General features: G+C 46.1%; 1 long non-coding RNA gene across 2 annotated transcripts in view; it reads left to right on the plus strand.

Moving 5' to 3' along the window:
- Positions 1-5482, plus strand: part of LOC137544492 (uncharacterized) — a 73243-nt gene extending 67761 nt beyond the window's left edge. For both annotated transcript variants that reach the window (XR_011025883.1, XR_011025884.1), the window contains one exon: positions 5344-5482. This is a non-coding gene — a long non-coding RNA (uncharacterized lncRNA). The remainder of the gene's footprint in view (positions 1-5343) is intronic.
- The last annotated feature ends 22261 nt before the right edge of the window (positions 5483-27743 follow it).

Here is a 27743-nt window from a genome sequence, read left to right on the forward strand (position 1 = left end):
GCATAAGGCTGTATTCACACTGTGCATGTTGCATAATGCATGCAATGTGTGTGAACTGCAATGGACAAGGCATGTGTTATACCAGTAATCTGCAAAACTTGGCTCTCCAGCTGTTAAAGAACTACAAGTCCCACAATGCATTGCAAGAGTCTGAAAGCCACAGTCATGATTCATAAGGGCAAATGCATTGTGGGACTTGTAGTTCCTTAACAGCTGGAGAGCCAAGTTTGCAGATGACTGCATTATACCATACACATTAATTCAAATCCTACACCCAGGGAGTGAAGCCTGGTATACACCTTCAATTTCAGTTGGCCAATGACTGACCAATTTTACCACCTCCATGTAGTATGAGGGCCTACAGATAATAATAATCAGAATAAAAAGAAGTGGTAGAATTGGATGTGTGTAATGAGATCCATTATGGATAGTTCAGTGCTCCGTTGCATTGCAGAATAATTCTGCATGTCAACCCACTGCCCTTACAACTCTATGAAGCTGTTCACAGTACCGCTTTGTAACGGATCACGTTATTCTAATGCGCTGCATGCAGGCTTTGTATTACAGTCTATGTCCAGTCTCCATTGCAGTTCACACACATTTTAATCCATGCGTTATGCACCAGACCACTGTGAATCCAGCTTTACAACACCAAGATGTGAACAATCCCATAGATGTAACGCACACAAAACTTTTGCTGTGACTTTTCCATTCCATTGTGTTCCTGCTTTTACAGGGAATTCAACGCCCACTATGAACCTAGTCTCAGTGTCCTTTCCCACTATACACATTGCATTGCAATAAGATCGCAACCAACGGGTGATGAAAAGTTACATCATGTGATAGAAATGCAATGTGATACATACATTGCATACAGTAAAGTAAAATTGTGATGCACACAGTAAAGCATACAATACACAAAGTATGCTTCACTGCCGCTGTAAGCATGCTTTGCGTTACTCCAGCTGAACCCGCCGTATTGCACCAGACGTGAACATACTGTAGAATGAATTGCATCATAGTTCCCACTGTGACAAAAAAACGCAACAGGTGTAGTGTGAAAGGACCCTGGGGTCCATACAATCTGCCTCCATTGCATTCCTTTACTGTGGATAATATCATTTCATCACAACGTGGTGTGGCACTTTCAGTCAGAATACCGCGCAGTATGCTATGCGTTTAATAGTCAATGTGCAAGTGTACAGCGGCAGTGAAGCGTACTTTAACCACTTCAGGACCATGGGCTTACACCCCCTAGCGATCAGGCTATTTTTTCCTAATTATGCCACAGCAGCTTTAAAGCCTTTCTGCAGGGCCGTACAACTCAGCAAACAAGTGATTCCCCCACCCCCCTTTTCTGCCCACCAACAGAGCTTTCTGTTGGTGGGCTATGATCGCTCCCAGGATGCTTATTTATTTATTTTTTATATAAATGTATTTTATTATTATTTTTATAACCCTCCTTCCCTCCCACCACCAGCCTATGACAGCGATCGGCTGTCATAGGCATTAGCCTATGAGAGCCAATTGCTCCTGTCTCCCCCAGGAGGACAGCCGTGCCACGCGGCTGTCCCCAGTACAGCGCTGCCTTTGGTCGCAGTGCTGTACAGTGTTATTAGACGACGGTTTCGCTGTCTAACAGTCTCCTAGCAGCGATCGCAGCTGAGAGACTAATGGCGGAGCGGAGTTCTGTCATTGAAGCGGATGTACGCGCGCATCCCCGCCCCAGGACTTGATGCCAAATGCCGTTAGGCGGTCCTGGGGCTGCCGCCGCATTTACGCCCATCGGCATGATGCAGTCGTTATCAGGTTAAAATGTACCTGAGGCCAACCTCGGGTATAATAAGATAGACTTACCTAATAAGGGAGGAATGTCTAATAATGAAGTAACAATGCCTGCCTTCGTGTCCCCACTCACCAAATGTTGCGGCCTGGATGGGCCCGTATAAGCCTTTGGGGTATTGGCCACCCCACAGTTACTCGATCAGATCTCCATCTCACATGTGTGGATAGGACACCTTCACATCTCACTCCAATCGCCAGTAGGGATGTGTTTGTAGCACCAGGAAAACAAAAGAACGCTCACATAAACATATCTAATTTATTCATAAAAGCTTAATGCTTCATATATATTGCACTTTAATACTTAAAGGGAATCTGTACTGAGTAAAATTATTTAAAATAAACACATGAGGTAACTTCAAATGAACATTAAATCGTTACCTTGCCATCAGTTCCTCTCAGAAGCTCACCATTTTCTTCTGACAATGATCCCTTCCAGTTCTGACAACATTTTGTCAGAACTGAAATAGATCAGTTGCTGTCAGTTATATATCAGTTGCTGTCAGTTATAGTAGAGTGACCAGACGTCCCGGATTGCCCGGGACACGTCCCGGATTCGGGGTCCGCTGTCCCAGGCTTAATGAGGTCCCGGGAAACGTCCCGCTTTCAGCAGCGGGACGTCCCGGCCTCGGGACTCTGGCCACTCTCTCCTCAATGAACTGGCAGCGGCGTCTATAGACGCCGTGCCAGTTCATTGCCCGCAGCCCCGCTCCAGCCTCCTCTTCCGGTGTCTGTTTCCGACACCGGCAGGCGAGCAGGGCTACGGCAAGATGGCTGCCGAAGCCCTGTACTGGAGACCTATTTGTGTCACTAGTACAGGGCTTCGGGCGCCATCTTGCCGTAGCCCTGTCAGCGCGGGAGAGAAGAGCAGGAGGAGGAAGACGGTCCAGGGACGGAGCAGCGCGCCAGAGGCCGGACACTTCTGCCAGGTGAGTAAATGCTTTCTTTTCCAGGTGAAATGTTTGCCCGCATTGTTTCTTTTCCAGGTGAAATGTTTGCCCGCATTGTTTCTTTTCCAGGTGAAATGTTTGCCCGCATTGTTTCTTTTCCAGGTGAAATGTTTGCCCGCATTGTTTCTTTTCCAGGTGAAATGTTTGCCCGCATTGTTTCTTTTCCAGGTGAAATGTTTGCCCGCATTGTTTCTTTTCCAGGTGAAATGTTTGCCCGCATTGTTTCTTTTCTGGTGAAATGTTTGCCCGCATTGTTTCTTTTCCAGGTGAAATGTTTGCCCGCATTGTTTCTTTTCTGGTGAAATGTTTGCCCGCATTGTTTCTTTTCCAGGTGAAATGTTTGCCCGCATTGTTTCTTTTCTGGTGAAATGTTTGCCCGCATTGTTTCTTTTCCAGGTGAAATGTTTGCCCGCATTGTTTCTTTTCCAGGTGAAATGTTTGCCCGCATTGTTTCTTTTCTGGTGAAATGTTTGCCCGCATTGTTTCTTTTCTGGTGAAATGTTTGCCCGCAGTGCGTTTCTTTTCTGGTGAAATGTTTGGCCGCAGTGCGTTTCTTTTCTGGTGAAATGTTTGCCCGCAGTGCGTTTATTTTGTACTGACATGTTGCCCGCATTGCGTTTATTTTGTACTGACATGTTTGCCCGCATTGCATTTATTTTATACTGACATGTTGCCTATTGCGTTTATTTTCTGGTGTCCGGGGTAACTGTTACTGCATTTATTATTTAATGGTCATAGATGGCTATGTTTGCTGCTTTGTGGTTACGGTATACTATTAGCATCACACAGTTTCTGCACACCCATGACACAAAGTCTCGTTTGTCCACATCATGGCGTAAACACTGCTTTCTTATGCCTCGCTGTTACATCATTACGTTAGCTCCGCCCATACAATGTCATGGGCCACGCCCATTTTTTCGGCGCGGCGCGCCGCAGCCCCCCTCCCCCAGTCTTCGCCGCTGCGTGCTCCTCACTCCTTCCCACTTTTCGCCGCGGCGCGCTGCGCGCGCCGCCCCCCCCCCACGCCCCCCCCCCCCTCCGTCCCAGGTTGGACCCACAAAAATATGGTCACTCTAGTTATAGCTGAGTGGAAAACTAAAGTGCCCGGTAATGTCCATGTTTCCCTATGTCTCAACTGGGCGATGTTACAGTTTAACAGTGTGCTGACCAGGAAGCTGTTATGGGGTAATGGCCATTTTCAAAATGGAGGACGGAGAATTTCCTTGATCACAGTGGACAAACAGGACGCAGGAGAGGAGAAAGGGATTGAGGAGTACACTACACGGGAGGTAAGTGTGACTTGTGTATGTTTATTTTGACTTTTAATTTTCAGTTCAGGTTTTCTTTAAATGCGCATATGAAACATATTAAAACAAAGCAAGTACACAGCTGTAAAATCAGTAAGTCCAAAGCTGGGCCTGACGCTATGTGATGTAGTACAGGAATATCTATATTTATCGAGTGGCTGTGGGGTGGCCAATACCCCAAAGGCTTATACGGTACCATCTAGGCCGCAACATTTGGTGAGTGGGGACACGAAGGAGGGCATTGATCCCTAGCAATTATCACACTACATTTGGTACTGTGATACCATCTGTACACACGATTCCATGATTGATCCAGCATTAGCACCTGTTATGAACTTCTAGAGATTATTTTTAGAATTTAACTTAGAGCGCTAGTCTAATTGTTTTATTTTAATAATGAGGGAAGTCTTTCAATCCTATAGAGGCTTCCCCTGCCATTTTCTGGTCCCATTTTTTCCTCCGTTTTACCAACAAGGGCTTGTCGATTGGGAACCTCCGGGCTGCGCTCCTCTTCAGACACAAGCACAGCCATACTGTACCTGCACTATTATGGCTGTGCCTGCGCAGTTAGGCAGTGCCACTTGTGCCCAAGTGTCTCAATGCTACTGCGTAGGCACGGGCACAGCCCTGCTCACACCGGTGCAGCATGGTCATGCTCATGCCAGAACTGGAGTGTTGCCTCAATATTAAGGGCATTGGAGCCCAAGCAGTGGCAGTGGACGAGGTGGAAAGCCTCTGGAGGATCCAGAAGCTTCCATCTCCTTAGGTAAGTATTTACTTGTTTGATGCCTCTTGTTCCCTTTAATGCAATGTATGCTTCATAGTATGAGTCTCATCGCACTCCTAACGATGCGACTTTTGATCATCATTATGTTGCAATCCTGTCACAATGCAATATGCAGAATGTGAACGCTGCCTAAAGAAAATAGGGAAAACCCCCTTGAGGAAATGGACTAATCCAAAACTAGTCATATTTTTTTTACCTACTGTAAGTGACAAAAACAGGGAAAAAAAGATTTACAGAAAAGAAATGTATGTATTTACATGTATTTTACATTTTATAATTTTCGTGATCATGGTCCTGTAATGCAAACCTGCCATTTCCTTCACCAGAATGTGCAAATGCCTGCTCTACATAGTGTACAGTTATTAAATGCTATAGTTGTAGTAATGTAGCTAGCAAAGAGCCATCATGACATTTCTGTAAATGAATAACCAAGTCCTGTTCATATGATTCTTTACAGATTTACAGCAGTCAGCAAGTTTCCCTGAGGATGAAGGCTGCTGTACACTTTGCCTTAAAGGACATCTGAGGTGAACATAAACTGAAGAGATAAACAATAGTGTCTATTCTCCTACTCCTAAAAATTTCTTTTTTCAATATCCCAGTTTTATTTTATATTTAATTGTAGTTTGTATTGTTTCATTGTCTCTGCTCAATGACACATTTATTGAAGTATGGCAGAGCTCAAATCTATGAACTATTGACACTTCATTTCTTTCCTACTCTCAGAAGCCATTTACGGCCAGAAAGCTGTTTAAGGCTGGTTTCACAGTGGGACGTTACAGGCGCACGTTAGAGCAGCCTGTAACGCACTCCACCGCACAGCAATGAAAAATCAATGGGCTGTTCACAGTGCCCACGTTGCGTTACAGTGTAACGCTGCGCCATAATATAACGTACTGCATGCAGTACTTTGTAAGCGGCAGAGCCGCGTTAGACTGTTTGCACATGCTCAGTAATGTTGGGGAGGAGCGGAGAGAGGCCAGGCACATGGCTAATTAATATTCACTGCACTCAGTGACGTGCAGTGTTTACTTCCTGGAGCGGCCGCTCTGTGCGGCGATTGGCCGGCGGGACCACGTGATGCCGCATGCGTCCAAGAGTGCGCATCACGGCATCACGAACGCCAGAGTGAGCTGCACAACGCGGCTCACTCTGACGTCCAAAGCAGGGAGCACCAGGCGTTGCGTTAGGGGCACGTTATGCGACCATAACGTCCCCTAAAACGCAACGTCCTGGTGTGAAACCAGCCTTATGGCTGTAATTCCTTATCAGTTTGGGTTACACTATAGTCTGATGCAGTCCCAACACTGTCACTTGCATACCTGATCTTTACTCTTTCAGGCAGAGAAAGTAAAAAAGGAACACAGCATACTTATTTTTGTGCTTGGCTGTCTCATCAGTCACCTCGGATGTCCTTCAACCACTTTCGGATGGCGGTGATTTAAACCTAAGCCCTGTTTGGAAGCTGTTATAGAGTTCACTTACTGACACCGCGCGCTCTCACCACTCTCATCACTTTCTACCCACTGCAGCTCACTCAGCCTGTTGTCGGTATAACAGGAGAGCTCGGTGAGCCAGTCAGGAGCAGATTTAATTGGCTCCTGACCCTGTCATCAATGTGAGCCAATCTCATTGGCTCACATTGATCACATGGTCAGGAGTCAATGATATCAGCTCCTGATTGACTCACAGAGGTCTGCCGTCATAGAGACAGCACATTGGGTGGGCTGAGGTGACTGGTGTGCAGCGTGAACAGTGGTAGCAGTGATTCAGCGCAGCCGCCTCACTGTATGAGCGCACTGCAACAGTACTGTGCAGTGTGACTTTTTGGCTCAGTTGCAATCTCATCGCAATTGTATGCAACAAAATAAAGACAGAGGGAGAGAGGAGCATTCGCCTGTGTGGACACTACCACATGAGACACCAATATACAGGTGAAACTCGAAAAAAATAGAATATTGTGCAAAAGTCCAATTATTTCAGTAATTCAACTTAAAAGGAGAAACTAATATATGAAATAGACTAACTACATGCAAAGCAATTTGTTAAAATTTTGATGATTGCATTACAGCTTATGAAAACCTCAAAATCTCAGAACATTTAAATATTGTGAAAATGTTCAATATTCTAAGCTCAAAGTGTCAGACAAATCAACCAAGTAATCCAAAACACCTGCAAAGGGTTCCTATTTCATATATTAGTTTATCCTTTTAAGTTGAATTACTGAAATAAATGGACTATTGCACAATATTCTAATCTATCAAGTTTCACCTGCATATCCAAGTGGCAGCACAGAGTAGTATGCTAATTGCAAAGGTTTTTTGCACCACTGCAGTCTGCTGGGAGATGATTCAGCTAGTGCATGCTCTTTTATGCTACCAGTGTAGTGGATATGATTTATGCCTCTGATGCAGCAGTCTGAGTGGAGTGAAACATATGTTAAGCGACAGGGCAGTTTCTAGGCTGAGCTCCCAGGGCAAGGGTATACAAATTGCACCCCAACGTAGATTCATCCAAACTATTGCAATGCGGTTGCCCCACTTTAGCTAGACAAAGGCCGCCAGTATTAGTTAGCCAGTCACAGCCCCAGTATTAGGTAGCCAGACGCTGCTTGGGGCCACAGCTCCAGTGTTGTTGTGTTCAGTGGTCATGGGTGCAGAATCACTGGAATTAGGCTTATTTACAAGTTAGTGCAGTTCTGTATATCAAGCCATGCTTCGCTTTGTATATCCAGCACACAAACAGGCAGGAATGCATCCTATATAATAAAACCTAACTGTCTCTACGTCCCATCCCTGCACTTCCTGTTTGTGTGTGTGTGTGTGTGTGTCCCGTGTTTTGCGCTACTGCGCATGTGCAGGGAGGGACGCAGAGACTGAGGAGAGCTCAGGGAGGACAGACAGGCGGCATGCGCGGTGGGTGCGCGCATGCGCGGTGACTGCGGTGGTTACGGGGAGAGTGAGAGGGATGGGAGGAGAGGAAAGGAGAGGGGATTCAACCATTTTGAAACTGGCTTGGGTCTACTAGTTCATGGAATAAAAGCGCCTCGAAAAAAAAGAGCACAGGGGATTGATGCTAGTAGAATATGGGTAAGATCACCGATATTTTACTACATCATTCCTATAGTAAAATATCAGTAATCTTTACTGATATTTTACTATGACTTAACTTACCCCTACTCTCACACAGAAGCCTCCCTCTACCAATGCCTAACTCTTAACCTGCCCTCTACTGATATCTAACCCTTAACCCCTCTATGGATACCTAACCCTTACCCCCCCCCCCCTCCCCCCTCGTTGCCTAACCCTTAACCTAACCCCCACCGCAATTTACAGCAATAAAGGGAAACGTCCAATAAAATTGCGAGCGCTGAAGCTTACCGCTGTGCAAATTGCGGCATTATATAGCAGGAAGCCTTTGGGACCCGTGATTGTATTTGGCGCCTTCGTGCGCAAAAATTTCCCTTCATTGCCGCAAATCGAGACTTTTATAATGGGCGCCTATGGCAGTGCCCTTCATTCCAAGTCTGTATCAGTATTGGTATGCAGTATCACAGTCCGTGCCATCTACAGGTCAGATGTATAAACACCATAAATGAACTATATGATCAGTTCATTTGTGCACAAATCCTGAGAATCAACAAGTATTCCAGCAGCCAAGTTAAAGAAGAGCAAAGAGGAGAATGATACTGCCACACATTCACCCCGATCCAAAGGCACTTCACCACAATGGGCGCTATTCACAAAACTTTTCGAAATAATTCTTAATAATGTCTTAATTCGAAATGTCTTAATTCGAAAATTAAGCTTTCAGCACATTTACAAGCAAAATAATCACTCAAAGTAAGTTGTTCCTGATTAACTTCATTTCAATATTACTTTTCTTACTTTAATTATGTTATATGTTTGCTCTTTGGAAACTTAAAAAATGTAAAATAAATAAGGTGAAAACAGAGAACAGGTGAAAAAGTTTTGTGAATCATGCCCAATATGGCTCACTTCCATTTAAAGAGAAACAGTAACCAAGATTTGAACTTCATCCCAGTCAGTAGCTGATACCCCCCTTTTACATTAGAAATCTAATCCTTTTCACAAACTGATCATCAGGGAGCTCTGTATGGCCAATATTGTGGTGAAACCCCTCTGACAGGAAACTGTGAGGACCATGGTCCTGGCAGTTTCCTGTCTGTGAACCTTGTTGCATTGTGGGAAATAGCTGTTTCCAGCTGCCAGAAAAGCAAGCAGCAGCTACTTCCAGTGACCTGCCTGCAGTAAAAATGTCTTGCAAAAAGGGTGTGTGCATCAATCACCAAGTGAACCCTTAAATACCTGGCTTAGCAGATGAGGCCTTATTAGCTTATTAAATGAAGCATAGCTCCAGCAAATCTGCATTCGCTTTCACATGCCAGGATTTGCAGGGTTTTGCCAACTAATTCACAGCAACATTTTTGCCCTGCGGGGGATTAGTTTGCGCAGCATTTAGCACTTATCCAGGATCGCCACGTGGAGGCCCTCCCCCCCCCCCCCCCAGGATCCCAGGAAAAGGGGGGCCAACAGAGCACTCCAAGCACCCTGACTGCTCAGAGACCCAGGGCAGGGTCTCTGAGCAGTAAGGGTGCTTGGAGTGCCCTGTTGGCCCCCCTTTTCCTGGGATCCTGAGGGGGGCCTCCACGTGGCGATCCTGGATAAGTGCTAAATGCTGCGCAAACTAATCCCCCGCAGGGCAAAAATGTTGCTGTGAATTAGTTGGCAAAACCCTGCAAATCCTGGCATGTGAAAGCGAATGCAGATTTGCTGGAGCTACTGTATGCCTCATTTAATAAGCTAATTAGGCCTCATCTGCTAAGCCAGGTATTTAAGGGTTCACTTGGTGATTGATGCACACATCCTTTTTGCAAAATGCAGTAAAAATGTCACCATGTGATAAAGGTCATAAATGAATGTAAATCAGGGAGAGGAAAGCTTTTACAATGGGCAAACACTGACTAATTCATTTATATATCATTATTGTAAAAATTAGCACTTTTTTATTACATTATTTTCACTGGAGTTCTGTGAGGAAACGCGGAAAAGCCGCCGCAAGTACTCAGAGTGACGCGGCTGTTTCCGCGTCCAACATGGCGGCACAACGCGGAGAAACCGCGGCATGCCGCATGGGCAGAGCGGTGGAGTCCGCGTTGGATGCGGCAGATTACGCGCATGACAATGTTAATGACAGTGTGGTTGGACGCGGGGAGGCCGCCGCTTGCTTGGAGAGCAGCGCAGCGGGTCCTGCGCCCGAGTCAGCAGATACATTACAAAACATGTGTGGTGTGGCTGGGACTGATAGTCCTCACAGGTTCAGAAGGACGCGCGCGCGCGCGCGCTGAGAGGCAGAGCTTATATGACAGCCAGAGGAGAGTCAGCTGACCAAGCTGGTCAGCTGACATTTTCACCAGTTCTCATTGGTCCAGCACTTAGGGGTGGCGCTGGAGAGCGCTATAGTATATATACTGGGTGCTGGTCATTTCTCTGGTGTCTGGCGTTGCGATCACTACGTGGTAGCACTCAGACCTTGTCAGTATCTGTGTTCTAGATCAGTTTCCAAAGGTGTTGATGATCACGGAGCTCACACCTTAGCTTAGGAATATTGTATTGTATTATTTGTTATGACCTTCTGCCTGCCTGACCATTCCTCTGATCTCTGATTCTGTATCTTGCTATTCTGATATCCTGTTGCCAAACTCTGCTCGTTCCTGGACTCTGTATCTGCCTCCTGATTCTGTACCTTGCTATTCTGATACTCCGTTGCCAAACTCTGCCTGTCCATTGGATTACGTATCGGTCTCCTGAATCTGTACCTTATCTGTCTGTGTGTTAACGACCTGGCTTGCCCGACCTCGAGAACTGGCCTTACTGTTAGAGGCAGTTCCCAGACCTGTTAGTGACACCCTCACTGGTGTCACTCACACTCTGTCCTTCCTACTCTCAGCCTAGCTCCTCCCTCGGGAGAGTCTAGGCTAACGGAAAGAACGTACATCTGCGCAGTATTCCTTACTGCTTCTGTACCTACTTCTGAGGTACAGTCCTCAAAGTATTACTGTCGCACCTAACACTCTCTTGTCTCAGGTGTCCAGAGGTTAGAGATATATCTGATTATCTGTGATACTGCAGATCATCAATAATCGGGTATATATCTGCATTCTCGGTGATACTGCAAATCACCGGTAATCAGACCCTCTCTGTGTTACACCGATCGTTACAGAACGCCAGACCAAAATACAAATGGACGCACACTCTGACCGTCTGGGCGCACTTGCCACTTCGGTGGACTACATCAACCAAGTGCTGGGTAGTCACAAGACTATGATTGACGCCTTGTCTGGTTCTTTACAAACCCTCCAGACGGCAGTGAATGAGGTGCGATCCCCTCCTAGCTCTGACATACGTTTGCCTGTACCTGAGAAATTTTCTGGTCACAGATCTGACTTCTGAAATTTTAGAAGTAGAGTGTTATCTTACTTTGAGTTGAGACCCCGATCTTCAGGAACTGTGGCCCAAAGGGTCACATTTATTAAGACTTTGTTATCAGGCGATTCTCAGACATGGGCGTATAGTTTGCCCACCGAAGATCTAGCCCTGACCTCAGTGGATGAATTTATTAAAGCTATGGCAGTAATTTACGATGACCCAGACCTTGCTTCAACTTCTGAGCGAAAGCTCAAGCTTTTGCGTCAAGGCAAGGGTCCGGTCGAGGATTATGCAGCAGAATTTAGGAGGTGGTCAGTTTCAGCCAGGTGGAACACCTATGCCCTCTTGGATTGTTTCCTATCGGGGTTGTCAGATGAGGTCTCTGATCTGATGTTAAGTCAGCCTGAACCAAAAACAGTCGATGAGGCCATTTCATCGGCCATTCGAGTCGACCACAGGCTGCGCTATCAGAGGCAGACCCGGGGTAGTAACCGTGTAAGAATGGTGTCTTACGCTGCGCCTCCAGTAACTCCACCTCCTCCCGTCTTGTCTCCACCCGAACCAATGCAAATTGGTCGGTCGAAACTATCCCAAGTGGAGCAGAGACGTAGGATGTCTGAGCAGCTGTGTCTTTACTGCGCAGAGGGGGGTCATAGAGTACGGAATTGTCCTAACAAGTCGGGAAACGCTACCGCCTAGGAGTTGTGGGGGGTAACACCCTGGGCGTGCGACTTTTACCCCTAGAGGATAAACGGTTACTTCTTCCCTGTACTGTTACATAGGAAGATAAAACTGAGGTTTCTGAGGCCTTTATTGATTCAGGCTCTGCAGCTAACTTTATGGATTTCGAATTTGCTAAGAAATTAGGTATTCCGCTCACCCCGGTAAAACCACCCATTCAGGTTACAGCAGTAGATGATTCCCCCCTGCAATATAATCATCCTCTGTCTCAAACACCAGAGGTGGAAGTCACTATAGGGGTGCTACATAGGGAGAAACTAAAGTTTTTTGTATTACACATGACAACCTCCACAGTCATCCTTGGCATGCCATGGCTGCACCTTCACTCCCCACAGATTAATTGGACGACTGGTCAACTAACAAGTTGGTCAGAGCATTGTTTTCAGCAGTGTTTAGGGAGGGTGACACTGGGCCAGACCAGGATTCATTTGGAGGGGGTACCAGTACAATATTCCGAGTACTCTGATGTGTTTTGTCCCAAGGCTGCTGATAAGTTACCTCCACATCGCCCTTTTGATTGCCCCATTGATCTCCGATCTGGTTGTATGCCCCCTAGGGGCCATCTCTACAATTTATCTGGGCCAGAGAAAGTGGCCATGCAGGAGTACATTCGTGAAAATTTAGCCAAGGGGTTCATTCGCCCTTCCCGGTCGCCTGCGGGCGCAGGTTTCTTTTTTGTTAAGAAGAAAGACGAGGCCTACGGCCGTGTATTGATTACCGAGGTCTGAATAAGATTACAGTAAAGAATCGCTATCCATTACCTTTGATAGACGATTTATTCACGCAGGTCATCAACGCTAAGATCTTCTCGAAATTGGATTTGCGGGGGGCATACAACCTGGTGCGAATCTGAAAGGGCGATGAATGGAAGACGGCCTTTAACACGCCCGACGGGCATTACGAGTACCTAGTGATGCCCTTCGGGCTGTGTAACGCCCCGGCCGTCTTCCAAGAACTAATTAATGAGGTATTCAGAGAGGTGTTGGGCAAATTCGTCCTAGTATATCTAGATGATATACTTATTTTCTCAAACAACCTCTCTGAGCATAGGACTCATGTCAAGTTTGTGTTAGACAAACTAAGGCAGAACATGCTTTAAGATAAATTGGAGAAGTGCATCTTCGAGGTAACATCAGTCACCTTTTTGGGGTACATAATTTCCACCTAGGGCCTGTTTATGGATCCTGCCAAGGTCTCTGCTGTTCTGGAATGGCCTCAACCTGTAGGGTTGAAATCTCTTCAGAGATTCTTAGGCTTTGCTAATTACTATAAAAGGTTCATAAAGGGGTACTTCACTGTCATTGCACCCCTTACCAGTCTCACTAAAAAAGGGGCAGATACCACCCACTGGTCTCCAGAAGCTCTGCATGCATTCTCCACTTTGAAAGATTTGTTTTGCTCTGCACCCATCCTAAGACACGTTGACACCGCCTATCCCTTTATTGTTGAGGTGGACGCCTCGGAGGTCGGGGTAGGGGCTGTGCTGTCTCAGCGGTCAGGGTTGCAGGGTAGATTGCACCCATGTGCCTATTTTTCTCGTAGGTTCTCTCCGGCAGAGAGAAACTACGATATAGGCAACAGGGAGCTCCTGGCCATTAAATTGGCCTTTGAAGAATGGCGTCATTGGTTGGAAGGAGCAGAACATACGATTACAGTTTACACTGATCACAAAAATTTGGAATACATCGAGGGAGCTAAAAGATTAAGCCCCCGTCAGGCTCGATGGTCATTGTTCTTCTCGAGGTTCAGATTTATAATTACGTACACTCCGGGTAGCAAAAACATTAAGGCAGATGCCCTGTCCAGATGCTTTGAGCCGGAGACAGCACAGCCCTCTGTCCCAGAGACCATTGTCCCACAGAGATTAGTGCTAGCAACAACTGAGACTTGGAAAGACTGGACAGAGACTTTAAGTCCCTTTCAGCAGGACGTCCCGGAGGGGAAGCCCGAGGGGGTTATGTTTATACCACTACCATTCCGTCTTCAGATTTTGCAGATGTTCCACTCACACAAAAACGCAGGACACCCTGGGGCCTCCAGAACACAGGATCTTGTTGCCAGGTGTGCTTGGTGGCCGTCTCTGGCAACAGACTGCAAGGAGTATGTTAGAGAGTGTGCGGTGTGTGCGAAAAGTAAGCCCTCCCGGCTGGCACCTGTGGGAACATTGCAGCCCTTGCCCACCCCGAGTGAGCCGTGGACCCACTTGTCCATGGATTTTGTGGGTGAGCTTCCCAGGTCTGAGGGCATGTCGGTCATTTGGGTGGTAGTCGACCGCTTCAGTAAAATGGCCCATTTTGTGCCCTTGAAAGGACTCCCCTCGGCCCAGGAGTTGGCCGATTTGTTCATCATCCACGTTTTCCGATTGCACGGCATTCCGGAAAACAGTGTCAGATCGGGGAGTCCAATTTGTCTCGAGATTTTGGAGGGCATTTTGTCACCAAATGGGCATGGAACTGTCATTTTCGTCAGGCTACCACCCACAGACCAATGGTCAGACTGAGAGAGTCAATCAATCTTTAGAACAGTTTTTGAGGTGTTACATGGCAGAAGCGCAAAATGATTGGGTCAAGTTCTTGCCCTTCGCAGAATTTGCGCACAATAATTTAAAAAGTTCTTCCTCGGGATTTTCTCCGTTTCAGGTAGTGACTGGGAGATTGCCTAAATTCTCCCCATTGCCAGTCGCCTCCACTCCGTTTCCAGCTCTGGAGGCCTGGCAAAGGTCATTTAAAGACATTTGGTGCATCGTAAAAAATAATTTGGAGAATGCGTTTCAAAGTCAAAAAGGTCAAGCTGACAAAAGACGTTCCTTAGAGTGGAAGTTCCAACCAGGAGACTTCGTCTGGGTGTCCACACGGCATTTGACCCTGAAACAGCCCTCAGCCAAGTTGGGTCCCAGGTTTGTGGGTCCGTTTTCAGTAACTAGAAAGATCAACAATGTTACTTATGCCATTGATCTTCCTGCCAGCATGCGTGGCGTAAGATCTTTTCATGTGTCACTGCTTAAGCCAGCAGTCCATGTGGGTCCCACTCCCCCTCCTCCCGTGATGGTAGATGACCAACCTGAGTACGAAGTAGAGAAGATTTTAGACTCACGCATAGTACAGAACTCAGTACAATATCTGGTTTACTGGAAAGGGTATGGTATTGAGGAGAGAACATGGGTACCTGAGTGTCGCATGCATGCGGACAAATTAAGAAGGGAGTTCCACGCGTTGCATCCTGAGAAGCCTGGTAGGAGCTGTCCGGAGTCCACTCCTTAGGGGGGGGGGGGTACTGTGAGGAAACGTGGAAAAGCCGCCGCAAGTACTCAGAGTGAGGCGGCTGTTTCTGCGTCCAACATGGCGGCACAACGCAGAGAAACCGACGCATGCCGCATGGGCAGAGCGGTGGAGTCCGCGTTGGATGCGGCAGATTGCGCGCATGACAATGTTAATGATAGTGTGGTTGGACGCGGGGAGGCCGCCGCTTGCTTGGAGAGCAGCGCGGTGGGTCCCACGCCCGAGTCAGCAGATACATTGCAAAACATGTGTGGTGTGGCTGGGACTGATAGTCCACACAGGTTTAGAAGGACGCGCGCGTGCGCTGAGAGGCAGAGCTTATATGACAGCCAGAGGAGAGTCAGCTGACAAAGCTGGTCAGCTGACATTTTCACCAGTTCTCATTGGTCCAGCATTTAGGGATGGCGCTGGAGAGTGCTATAGTATATATATACTGGGTGCTGGTCATTTCTCTGGTGTCTGGTGTTGCGATCACTACGTGGTAGCACTCAGACCTTGTCAGTATCTGTGTTCTAGATCAGTTTCCAAAGGTGTTGATGATCACGGAGCTCACACCTTAGCTTAGGAATATTGTATTGTATTTGTTATGACCTTCTGCCTGCCTGACCATTCCTCTGATCTCTGATTCTGTATCTTGCTATTCTGATATCCTGTTGCCAAACTCTGCTCGTTCCTGGACTCTGTATCTGCCTCCTGATTCTGTACCTTGCTATTCTGATACTCCGTTGCAAAACTCTGCCTGTCCATTGGATTACGTATCTGTCTCCTGAATCTGTACCTTATCTGTCTGTGTGTTAACGACCTGGCTTGCCTGACCTCGAGAACTGGCCTTACTGTTAGAGGCAGTTCCCAGACCTGTTAGTGACACCCTCACTGGTGTCACTCACACTCTGTCCTTCCTACTCTCAGCCTAGCTCCTCCCACGGGAGAGTCTAGGCTAACGGAAGGAACGTACTTCTGTGCAGTATTCCTTACTGCTTCTGTACCTACTTCTGAGGTATAGTCCTCAAAGTATTACTGTCGCACCTAACACTCTCTTGTCTCAGGTGTCCAGAGGTTAGAGATATATCTGATTGTCGGTGATACTGCAGATCATCAATAATCGGGTATATATCTGCATTCTCGGTGATACTGCAGATCACCGGTAATCAGACCCCCTCTGTGTTACACCGATCGTTACAAGTTCCTATTTAAATTGCAACATCCTACAGCATAGGAATAGAACGCTGACCATCACACCCTCTGCCTAGCCTATCAGGGATTTCAGGGAAAGGAAAAACACCTAATATTAAGCTGATATATGTAGACAGAGTGGTGGGCTCTGCTAAATTTGAGTAAATGTTAACTCCTGCTCCTTTAGTTAAGATAACAGAAAATACAAATACACTTGGGCTAGCATTCAAATGGTACCACTTTGGGAATGTTTTATTGAATTTAACTCTATTTACGTGATGTAATTAGCATTAGGGCCTGTTTCCACTAAATGCATTTTTTCTGATGCAGAAAAATTATGAATTCCTATGGGTTTGTTTCCACCAACGTGTTCATTGTATGGGATTGTAGAAGAATGTGTCAGCACACCGCTTTTCTTATTGAATCAAGCTCTTTTTTTAATGAGCCATGCATTATATAAAGTGCAAAACCGACAATTGTTTCGGGGGCCTCGCAGGGTCCCCCTTCTTCAAGGCGTAGTTACAACAACATGCATGCTGTTGACCCTGCGAGGCCCCCGAAACAATTGTCGGTTTTGCACGTTATATAATGCATGGCTCATTAAAAAAGAGCTTGATTCAATAAGAAAAGCAGTGTGCTGACACATTCTTCTACAGTTCTACTTGTGACATTTGCCTATGTCTTTGTGTCAAGCACCCGACTACAACGGTGATGGTGTGCCCTTCAGAACCCCTTTTTTCTACATTGTATGGGATTGGGAAAAGATGCATGATGCAGAAATCTGCAAATCTCGTTTAGTTGAAACAGGCCCATAGGCATTCATTGAAGTCAGTTTTTCTGCATCCAGTGGAAATAGGCCGTAAATAGCCACATCCAGAAATCTGGTTGCAGAAAAACTGATGCAGAACTCGTGGAAATAGACCCTTAGCTGATCACTCATGTGGAATAAATAACAAACTTAAGATGATAAATGGAGTCCATTTTCTCCTTGTAGTGTTTGTGTGGGTGCAGTGACTTAGGGCTCACACATACTATACTGTCAGTTTTACTGCAAAGCAACGCGGGTCACACTAATTAGTAGTATTGATGTGTTTAGGTCCTTTGAAATCTGAATCTCCTTACAAATTCTTCTAATCAATGTGGACAGCAACAGAGGGTGTTAACTTGCCCTTGTCACTGCCTCTGCCTGCAGCGTTCAATGTCAGATTTCACATCACTAATTTACATCCTCCTTCTGGCTTTGAAGGAGGAAGTATCAGAGTTGGAATGCAATGTGGAGTGCATCGGCCAGAGCTAGCGACAAGAGTTAACGCCCCCTGCCCACATGCAGATTCTTAACCACTTGAGGACCCACCCTTACCCCCCCTTAAGGACCAGCGCTGTTTTAGCTGATCTGTGCTGGGTGGGCTGTGCAGCCCCCAGCACAGATCAAACATCAGGCAGAGCGACCAGATCGCCCCCCCTTTTTCCCCACTAGGGGCATGATGTGCTGGGGGGGTCTGATCGCTCCTGCCTGCCTGGGTGTTGCGGGGGGGGGGGCACCTCAAAGCCCCCCTCCGCGGCAAAATTCCCCCCTCCCTCTCCTTCCTCCCTTCCCCGGAGATCCAAGGCTGCACAGGAACGGATCTGTCCTGTGCAGCCTCTAACAGGCTCCTGCCTGTCATGTGACAGCGATCCCCGGCCGCTGATTGGCCGGGGATCGCTGATCTGGTACAACGCTACTACTGTTAGCAGCGTTGTACAAATGTAAACAAAGCAGATTATTTCCGCTTGTGTTTACATTTAGCCTGCGAGCCGCGATCGGCGGCCCGCAGGCAATTCACGGAGCCCCCCGCCGTGAATTAACAGGAAGCAGCCGCTCGCGCGAGTGGCTGCTTCCTGATTAATTAGCCTGCCGCCGGCGACGCAGAACTGCGCCGCTGGTCCTGCAGCTGCCACTTTGCCGACACGCTTTATGAGTGCGCGGTCGGCAAGTGGTTAAAATAAGGCTCCGAATTTGAAGAACCCGAATGCATAGACACTACTAAATGGACAACTCAGCCTATGCAGTCAGCAGTAGCAACGTTAAAACTGCCGTCCACTACCTGCCCATGGCAAACTTTCTAAAGTTTACTGCATTAGTTCTGTAGTGTGCACAATGCCTTATGGAGGTGTGAGAGAGGGTATTCCAGAAACATTAATGTTTAGAAAATGTAAACAAATTTTGTTATATATATATATATATATATATATATATATATATATATATATATATATATATATATATATATATATATATCTCAACCAAATATTTTACAGACATACAAAAAAAAAAAGAAATTCCAATACAAATGTTACATAGATAAGCGTTTTGTAAATGTGGTAGGAATTATAATTGACATATCAGTGGAAATTTACAAAATGATCATTGTGTCTTTCCACACCCATATATACAGTACAAATCAGGCCACTAACTAGCATGTAAGCAGTCTTTGTTACGCACATTGCTAGGTGGACTTTAACCTATTTTAGAAGCTCTTAAAATTAAACTGCTGTGGCTGCAATTACTGTATAAGTTTAAGGCAATTCAAATTTTATTGCTAAGTATCATCCATGTAGTGTATTTCGACTGAGCAGAACATCTCCGTATCATATCAAGGCTACATTTTTGTGCTTGTTTTGATTATGGATATAAGGTGAACTGAAGAAAAAATGTGATGTGTGAAGCTCATAAACAACTTATTAAAATCCTTTACAGCTTTTTCCCCATGAAAAACACTGAGGGCTTATCAACTCTTATAACACAGCTTACCGCACTGCAATGCTAATCCTATGGGGCGTTCACAGTGCGACGTTAGCGTCGCTTTGTAATGTTTAGCGTTATGGTAACGCACTGCTGCAGTGAGTTACCTCTATACGCAGACGTTACCGGGTACAGGAAAGCATACTTTTCATTGCCTGTATGCTTTACTGTACCTACTGTATGCGACAGTAATGCAGCATTAATGTGTGTTACCACCTTTTTTTTTACGTTGTGTTGTAATGCTTTATTGTGACTTTAACGTTGCATTACAATGCAACGTCCCACTGTGAATGTTGCCTGAATTTAACAACAGTTTTTCAGATTGATTCTGGTAAGAATTGCCAACTAAGATGTGCATATAAAGGTGTTTCCATATTGATCTCATTGATGGAAGTTCATAGAGCAGCTACAGATCAAGAGTTTTTTTTAATCAGTATTTTTTGTACGCATTTATTAGGAAGGCACAGGAGTGTGATATTCACTGCTGTTTGTTGGCCAAAGAAGAGTATATGTGTAACGATCGGTGTAACACAGAGAGGATCTGATTACCGGTGATCTGCAGTATCGCCCGGAATGCAGATATATACCCGATTATTGATGATCTGCAGTATCACCGATAATCAGATATATATCTAACCTCTGGACACCTGAGTAATATGAGTGTTTGGTGCAACAGTAATACTTTGAGGAGGGCCCCCGTAAAGGGGGTACCAGGCAGTATGGGATACTGCCCAAAGAACAGGCTCCTTCCAAGGCCTGAAGCTCCCCAAGGGGAGGAGTGTGGGAAGGACCAGAGTGTGAATGACACCAATGGTGGAGTGTCACTGACAGATCTGTGAACTATCTCTAAACAGAGGAGATAGTTCTCGAGGTCGGACAAGCCAGGTCGGCAACAGACAGACAGATCAGATACAGAGGGAAAGACTGATACGGAATCCTAAGACAAGCAAGGTTTGGCAACGGAGTATCAGATATAGCGAAGTACAAAATCAGTAATTAGAAGAGAGGTCAGGAAAGCAGAAGGTCATAACAGATAATAAACAATGCCTAGTCTTGGTGTGAGCTCTGTGATCATCAACACCCTGGAACTAGTCTGAAGTATAACAGAATGATAATACAATTCCCTAGTCTGGGTGTGAGGTCCGTCATCATCAACACCCTGGAACTAGTCTGAAGTATAACAGGTTGGTAACACAGGTCCCTAATCTGGGTGTGAGGTCCTTGATCATCAACACCCTGGAACTAGTCTGAAGTATAACAGAATGGTAATACAAGTCCCTAATCTGGGTGTGAGGTCCTTGATCATCAACACCCTGGAACTAGTCTGAAATATAACAGAGAATCTGACAAAAGGTCTGAGTGCTTCCACGTAGTGATCGCAACAGCAGACAACCAGAGAATGACCAGCACCCAGTATATATAGCAAAGCGCTCTCCAGCGCCTCCCCTAAGTGCTGGACCAATGGGAACTGGTTGAATCGTCAGCTGACCGGCTTGGTCAGCTGACTCCCTTCTGGCTGTCATAAAAGTTCTGGCTCTCGGCGCGCGCGCGCGTCCTTCTGAACCTGTGTGGACTATCAGTCCCAGCCACACCAGACATGTGTTGTAAATCACCCGCCGCGCTGGACGCGGAATCAGCCGCCCTGTTCTGAGTACACGCGGCGGCTTTTCCGCGTTTTCTCACAATATGTAGCAGTGTAAGTGGCTGCTGGATGCCACTAAATGGACTCTTGGATTGTCTTTAGCATTTTTAAGGGCCTGGTATAGACATACCATGATCACACATTCTTGGCGAAAGACGCTTTAATCTCTTTTATAAATGCCATTTACTGTACTTATGAAAATCATTATCCTTAGGATTCCTTCTGCCACTACTTTACCCCTCCTTTACAGAATCAACAATACAAGACAACTACTTAACTCAAATGGTAACTGAACAAATCAGGATACTGTTCTGCATGATTTGGTAATTTCAAATATATAAAATGTAGTTCAGGAATACTTGGGAAATAGCGGTCATGATATGATTATATTTTAACTGGTATTTAAATGCCTACTACCATACGACCATGGCAAGTCTTTGACACTCTGAGTGAAGAAGATTTTGGTGTTCTCATCCAAAGTCTCTGCCCCACTACCTGCGACCTGGATCCTGGCCCATTTGGATCCTTAATGCAGTGCCCAGAGCTGATCAGGCCAGCACTTCACAAAATAACTCAGTGCTCCTTGCAAAGTGGACTGTTCCCGGAAGAACTAAAGAAAGCAATCATAAAACCCCTCTTGATCACTGGATCCGGACTCTGTGACCAAACTACAGAACTGTGGCAAACTTACCATTCCTATCAAAAGTTATCGAGAAAGCAGTTACCAGCTAGAAGCTAGGCTTACAGATAACATTTTGATACCTTGCAATCAGGATTCAGGAAAAGGCACAGCACTGAAACGGCACTAGTCCGAGTAATGAATGATCTACTTACAGCAAGAGACAAGGGGGAGCGCTCAATTCTGAGTCTTCTTGAGTTGTCTGCAGCTTTTGATACTGTGGATCATGAAATACTAATCCAGAGATTGAAGAATTACTGTGGCCTAAGGGGTGCTGTTCTTAGCTGGTTTCAGTCCTTCCTATCTGGCAGGACACCGCAAGTATGTCTGGGCATACAATACTCTAACGCAGTGCCACTTGGCTATGGAGTTCCACAGGGTTCCGTGCTATCTCCATTACTCTTTGCAGTGTACATGCTCCCAGTGGGCAAAATAGTCCAGAACTATGGCCTAGGATACAACTGTTATGCAAACGACACACAACTGTATCTGTCCTTCAAGCCTGGCTCTCAAGACCCATCAGTATCCATCAATGCCTGTCTAGTGGAGTTACAAAATTGGATGAACACCAACTGGTTGAGGCTGAACTCTGGCAAAACAAAGGTGTTGGTGGTAGGCAGGCCACACATGATGGATAAAGTCCAAAACTCTCCCCACTTCAAACTAGCAATTGGAGGAGATACTGTACAGTATAAAGACTCTGCGAAACCTTGGGGTGATCCTTGATGGAAAGCTAACACTCAGACAGCACGTCAGCTGTCGTCAAGACTTCCTTCTTCCATATGAGAAATATAGCGAGAATCAAGCATCTTATCCCAGCTGAAGACCTACTTACCCTGGTTCATGCATTTGTATCCTCCCATCTGGATTTCTGCAATGCCCTGTTCGTCGGAACCCCAGATAAGGTTCTGCACCCTTTACAACTACTAAAGAATGCAGCAGCAAGACTCCTAGCCAATGCCACCTGCAGCTCACACATCACCCAGTACTGCAAACTTTTCACTGGTTGCCAGTAAAATGGAGAATCCATTTTAAGATCTGCCTGCTGACATTCAAGGCTCTAAACCACATAGGACCCAAATACATAGCGGATCTATTGGAACTTTATGCCCCTCCACGCACCCTCCTCTCCGCCAGTAAGATGCAGCTGGTTATTCCCAGGATACACTTAACATTTGGTGCTCGGGCCTTTTCCTATGCAGCCCCTAATCTATGGAACTCGCTTTCACAGTCAGTGTGAAAAGCTCATTCTCTGGACATCTTTAAAGGGATCTAAGCAGCTGGCTTCAAATAGCTGAAAGGGCTGCCATGTTTCAGAGGCTCAAACCCCTGCTACTTTTCCGCTGCCATTTTCCAGGCTAGGTGTGAAATTCTTCAAGTGTGACTAATGTTTTCTGTTTGAAGTACAATGGGGGTTTGTTTGTGGTCAATTAAGTCTAATGAGGTGATTTCTTAGAATCTGCCTTCCATCATTGGTTGCTCTCGTCCTCAAGGACGGAAGAGGTGCCTATTTGAACCCTTAAGTGTAAAAAGATGAGGTAAAATGAAAGGTTTTTTTTTATAATAAACCACATTTTTAGAATGCATTTTTAATTTGCTATAGAGCTGCCCTGGGTGTTAAAAATGATGCTCGGTTTACGTTAAGAAAAGGCTAAAAACCCACCTCTTTTCCCGGGCCTTTGAGACTGCATACGCAGGTCACAGTGGTTTGAGTCCCCAGGGAGAAAAGTGCTATAAAACTATTATTGTTATTTAAGGGAGCTACAGTATGAGCAAGGGAACAAAAAGCTATGAATTTTAGAAAAGCTAACTCTAGGCTACTTACACACCAAGACGTTGCGTTTTATGGGCCGTTATGGTCGCATTACGTGCCCCTAACGCAACGTCTGGTGCTCTTAGATGTGGACGTCAGAGTGAGCCGCGTTGTGCAGCTCACTCTGGCGTCCGTGATGCTGCGATGCGTACTCTTGGACGCATGCGGCATCACGTGGTCCCGCCAGCCAATCACCGCACAGAGCGGTGCTCCAGGACGTAAACACTGCACGTCACACCGTGCAGTGAATATTAATTAGCCATGTGCCTGGCCGAGGAGGAGGAGGGAAGACCTCCTCCTCCAACACTGCTGAGCATGTGCGCACAGTCTAACGCGGCTTAGCCACGCATAACGCCGTAGCATGCAGCACATTCAACTGACGTCCTGCATTACAATGTAACGCAACGTGGGCACTGTGAACAGCCCATTGATTTTTCATTACTGTGTGGTGGGCTGCGTTACAGGCTGCACTAACATGCGCCTGTAGCGTCTCACTGTGAAAGCAGCCTTAAACAGCTCAGGGACTCACTAAGTCTTGCAGACTGGGATAGCAAATTACAGAGCAAGACACTGAAAAGAAATGGAAGACTTTTTTCATTAAAACAGATTATAAGTATTAGGCCTCTTGCATACTACATGCGATTCCAATTTTTTATATGATCCGATTTTTGATTCAGGTTACAAAAACGTGGAAGCATGCAGTATTTTTTTTAAAATTGGAATCAAAAATTGGATCGTATAAAAAAATCGGAATCGCATGTAGTGTGCAAGAGGCCTTATAGCGTATATGTCTTATGGGTACAAAAAATTAAAGATATAAAGAAATGCCTTTAGGGATAATGTTTTTGACATGCTTAAAAAGTGACATGTGTAAAAAGATACTTATAAGCATAACTTCCTGCTGCCAGCCTCCTGAAAGCTAGGAAAAGCTAAGAGGGGAGGAAGGGACCATCAAATTATCAGAGACAGCTATAAGTGGGGGGGGGGGGGGGGGGGGGAGGATTTGCTGGGAACAACTAGACTCCCAGATTCCATCATAAGGTACCCCCAGGACCTATTCCTACATGCATGGGGTCCCTATCCACACCTGTGTTTGGGCACCGAAGGTGGGGGATGAGGCCCCTCTCCTTCACATGGTCAGGAGCTTTGCAGGAGAGATGACAGATTTCTCCCCTCTCCTGCAAGGTCCATCCCCCCCATTCATCATGCAGGTTGGTATTGCTCAGAATGGCAGAGCCCTACACTGTCCAGTCCGTATGGTGTAGTCACATTTGACGCCCTACCTATTTATAGTAACATTAAAAAATATATTTGACTAAAAAAAAAATGTTTTCATCTGCATACTTTTTTGCTTTCTCTTGTTTGCTGTAATTTTACCCTGTCACATCATCATGTACGTTTATAAGCACTGTTACACATTTTTGGTGCAGTTTATGCCAATGTATACTGTTACTCGTATTCTTGTACCAGCTTAGCAACTTTTCTTTCTCAATCAGGGCTATTTCCTACTGTACCCTTCTACCACTTCCCTCTACCCGATCCGTTAACACTAACCCTTTTACCGATGCATCCAATACTAACTTTCCTACCAATATGCCTGACACTTGTACCGCTTGCAGTCACCTTACCAAACACTTGTGGCCGTTCCTAAATGGCCAAACTCAAACACCCTCGCTTACCCATCACTCACCCCAGCTTGTCTAAGGGCCCATTCACAATGGCAAATGCGAGGTTTGCACTGGTGATTTTACTGCGATTATCGCAGCAAAATCACGGTACACTCTCGCGATTTTTGAGTGATTGCGATTAGTGCTTTTTAGCAATCTAATCGCGATCGCTCTAAAATCGCAATAAAATGCTGCATGTAGCACGTTTTGCAATTGCCGCTAATGGTGAATTGCCGGCGATCGCGGCAGTGAGATCACTGCCATATACTTTATATTGTGCTAGTGCTTTAACCACTTGAGGACTGCAGTGCTAAACCCCCCTAAAGACCAGGCCATTTTTTCCCTAATTGACCACTGCAGCTTTAAGGCATATCTGCAGGGTCGCACAACTCGCACACAAGTGATCCCCCCCCCTTTTCTCCCCACCAACAGTCTCCTGTTGGTGGGGTCTGATTCTGCCTATGAGAGCCGATCGCTCCCAAGTGCCCCAGGGGGACAGCCGTGTCACAGGACTTGACGCCAATTGGCGTTAGGCGGTCCGGGGGCTGCCGCTGTGGCCAGTGGAGCAGTCTTGTAGTAGTTAACTACTTTAGGACCACAGTGATTGAAATCTGCGCCCTGTTTTGGTTGGCTCCTGGCTGGCAGGGCGTAGATTTCAATCACCACCCGCACGCGCATCCGCCGTTTCCGTCACTCCCCGCCGCTCATACCAGACGTCTCTCGCCGCAGCTCACTGGCTCTGCCTCTCTCTATGACGGCAGAGCCATGTGAGCTGGTCAGGAGCCGATTTCATTGGCTCTGGCTGTGTCGATCAATGTAAGCCGCTTCCATTGATGAGACACGGTCAGGAGCCAATGAAAGCGGCTCCTGACCGGCTCACATGACTCTGCCGTTAGAGACGGCAGAGTCTATGTCAGGAGGATCCCGGCATGCAGCGGTGACGGCAAGTAGGCGTGGCAATTCGTCGGGATTCTGTAAGTATTGTACCAGCGGTCTTTGGTCCTTAAGGGGCCAGAGACCGCTGATACTTAAGTGGTTGAAATATGCCAGTGATTACCAGCAATAAACATTAATCATCCCAGTGAAAACGGGCCCTAACACTTGCACTGCTTACCGCCGCCTTGCTGAATACTTGTGTCGCTTACAGATACTCATGTCAAGATGAAGCACAAGGGCAACACATAGCCGCATGTAATATTGCAGTCTATGCGACTGCCAGAAAGAGCTGGCAGACATTGCACCGCAATGAACTGCTTTGACCACCCCCACTCACATGAAGTGCTCATGGAGGAGCTGGGAGTGAAGACCAGCCAGCCTTTCACCATGAATACAGGATCTTCTAAAAAAAATTAGCATATTGTGATAAAGTTCATTATTTTCTGTAATGTACTGATAAACATTAGACTTTCATATATTTTAGATTCAAATACACACAACTGAAGTAGTTCAAGCCTTTTATTGTTTTAACATTGATGATTTTGGCATACAGCTCATGAAAACCCAAAATTCCTATCTCAAAAAATTAGCATATTTCATCCGACCAATAAAAGAAAAGTGTTTTTAAAACAAAAAAAGTCGACCTCCAAATAATTATGTTCAGTTATGCACTCAATACTTGGTCGGGAATCCTTTTGCAGAAATGACTGCTTCAATGCGGCGTGGCATGGAGGCAATCAGCCTGTGGCACTGGTGTTATGGAGGCCCAGGATGCTTCAATAGCGGCCTTACGCTCATCCAGAGTGTTGGGTCTTGCGTCTCTCAACTTTCTCTTTACAATATCCCACAGATTCTCTATGGGGTTCAGGTCAGGAGAGTTGGCAGGCCAAATGAGCACAGTAACACCATGGTCAGTAAATCATTTACCAGTGGTTTTGGCACTGTGAGCAGGTGCCAGGTCATGCTGAAAAATGAAATCTTCATCTCCATAAAGCTTTTCAGCAGATGGAAGCATGAACCCACTTTTGACCCAGAAACAGCGGCAGAAGCGCCTGACCTAGGCTACAGAGAAGTAGCACTGGACTGTTGCTCAGTGGTCCAAAGTACTTTTTTCGGATGAAAGCAACTTTTACATGTCATTCGGAAATCAAGTGGGCCAGAGTCTGGAGGAAGACTGGGGAGAGGGAAATGCCAAAATGCCTGAAGTCCAGTGTCAAGTACCCACAGTCAGTGATGGTCTGGGGTGCCATGCCAGCTGCTGGTGTTGGTCCACTGTGTTTTATCAAGGGCAGGGTCAATGCAGCTAGCTATCAGGAGATTTTGGAGCACTTCATGCTTCCATCTGCTGAAAAGCTTTATGGAGATGAAGATTTCATTTTTCAGCACGACCTCGCACCTGCTCACAGTGCCAAAACCCCTGGTAAATGGTTTACTGACCATGGTATTACTGTGCTCAATTGGCCTGCCAACTCTCCTGACCTGAACCCCATAGAGAATCTGTGAGATATTGTGAAAGGAAAGTTGAGAGACGCAAGACCCAACACTCTGGATGAGCTTAAGGCCGCTATCGGAGCATCCTGGGCCTCCATAACACCTGAGCAGTGCCACAGGCTGATTGCCTCCATGCCACGTCGTATTGAAGCAGTCATTTCTGCAAAAGGATTCCCGACCAAGTATTGAGTGCATAACTGAACATA

Source organism: Hyperolius riggenbachi, chromosome 2, assembly GCF_040937935.1.
Source record: "Hyperolius riggenbachi isolate aHypRig1 chromosome 2, aHypRig1.pri, whole genome shotgun sequence".
Taxonomy (NCBI): Eukaryota; Metazoa; Chordata; class Amphibia; order Anura; family Hyperoliidae; genus Hyperolius; species Hyperolius riggenbachi.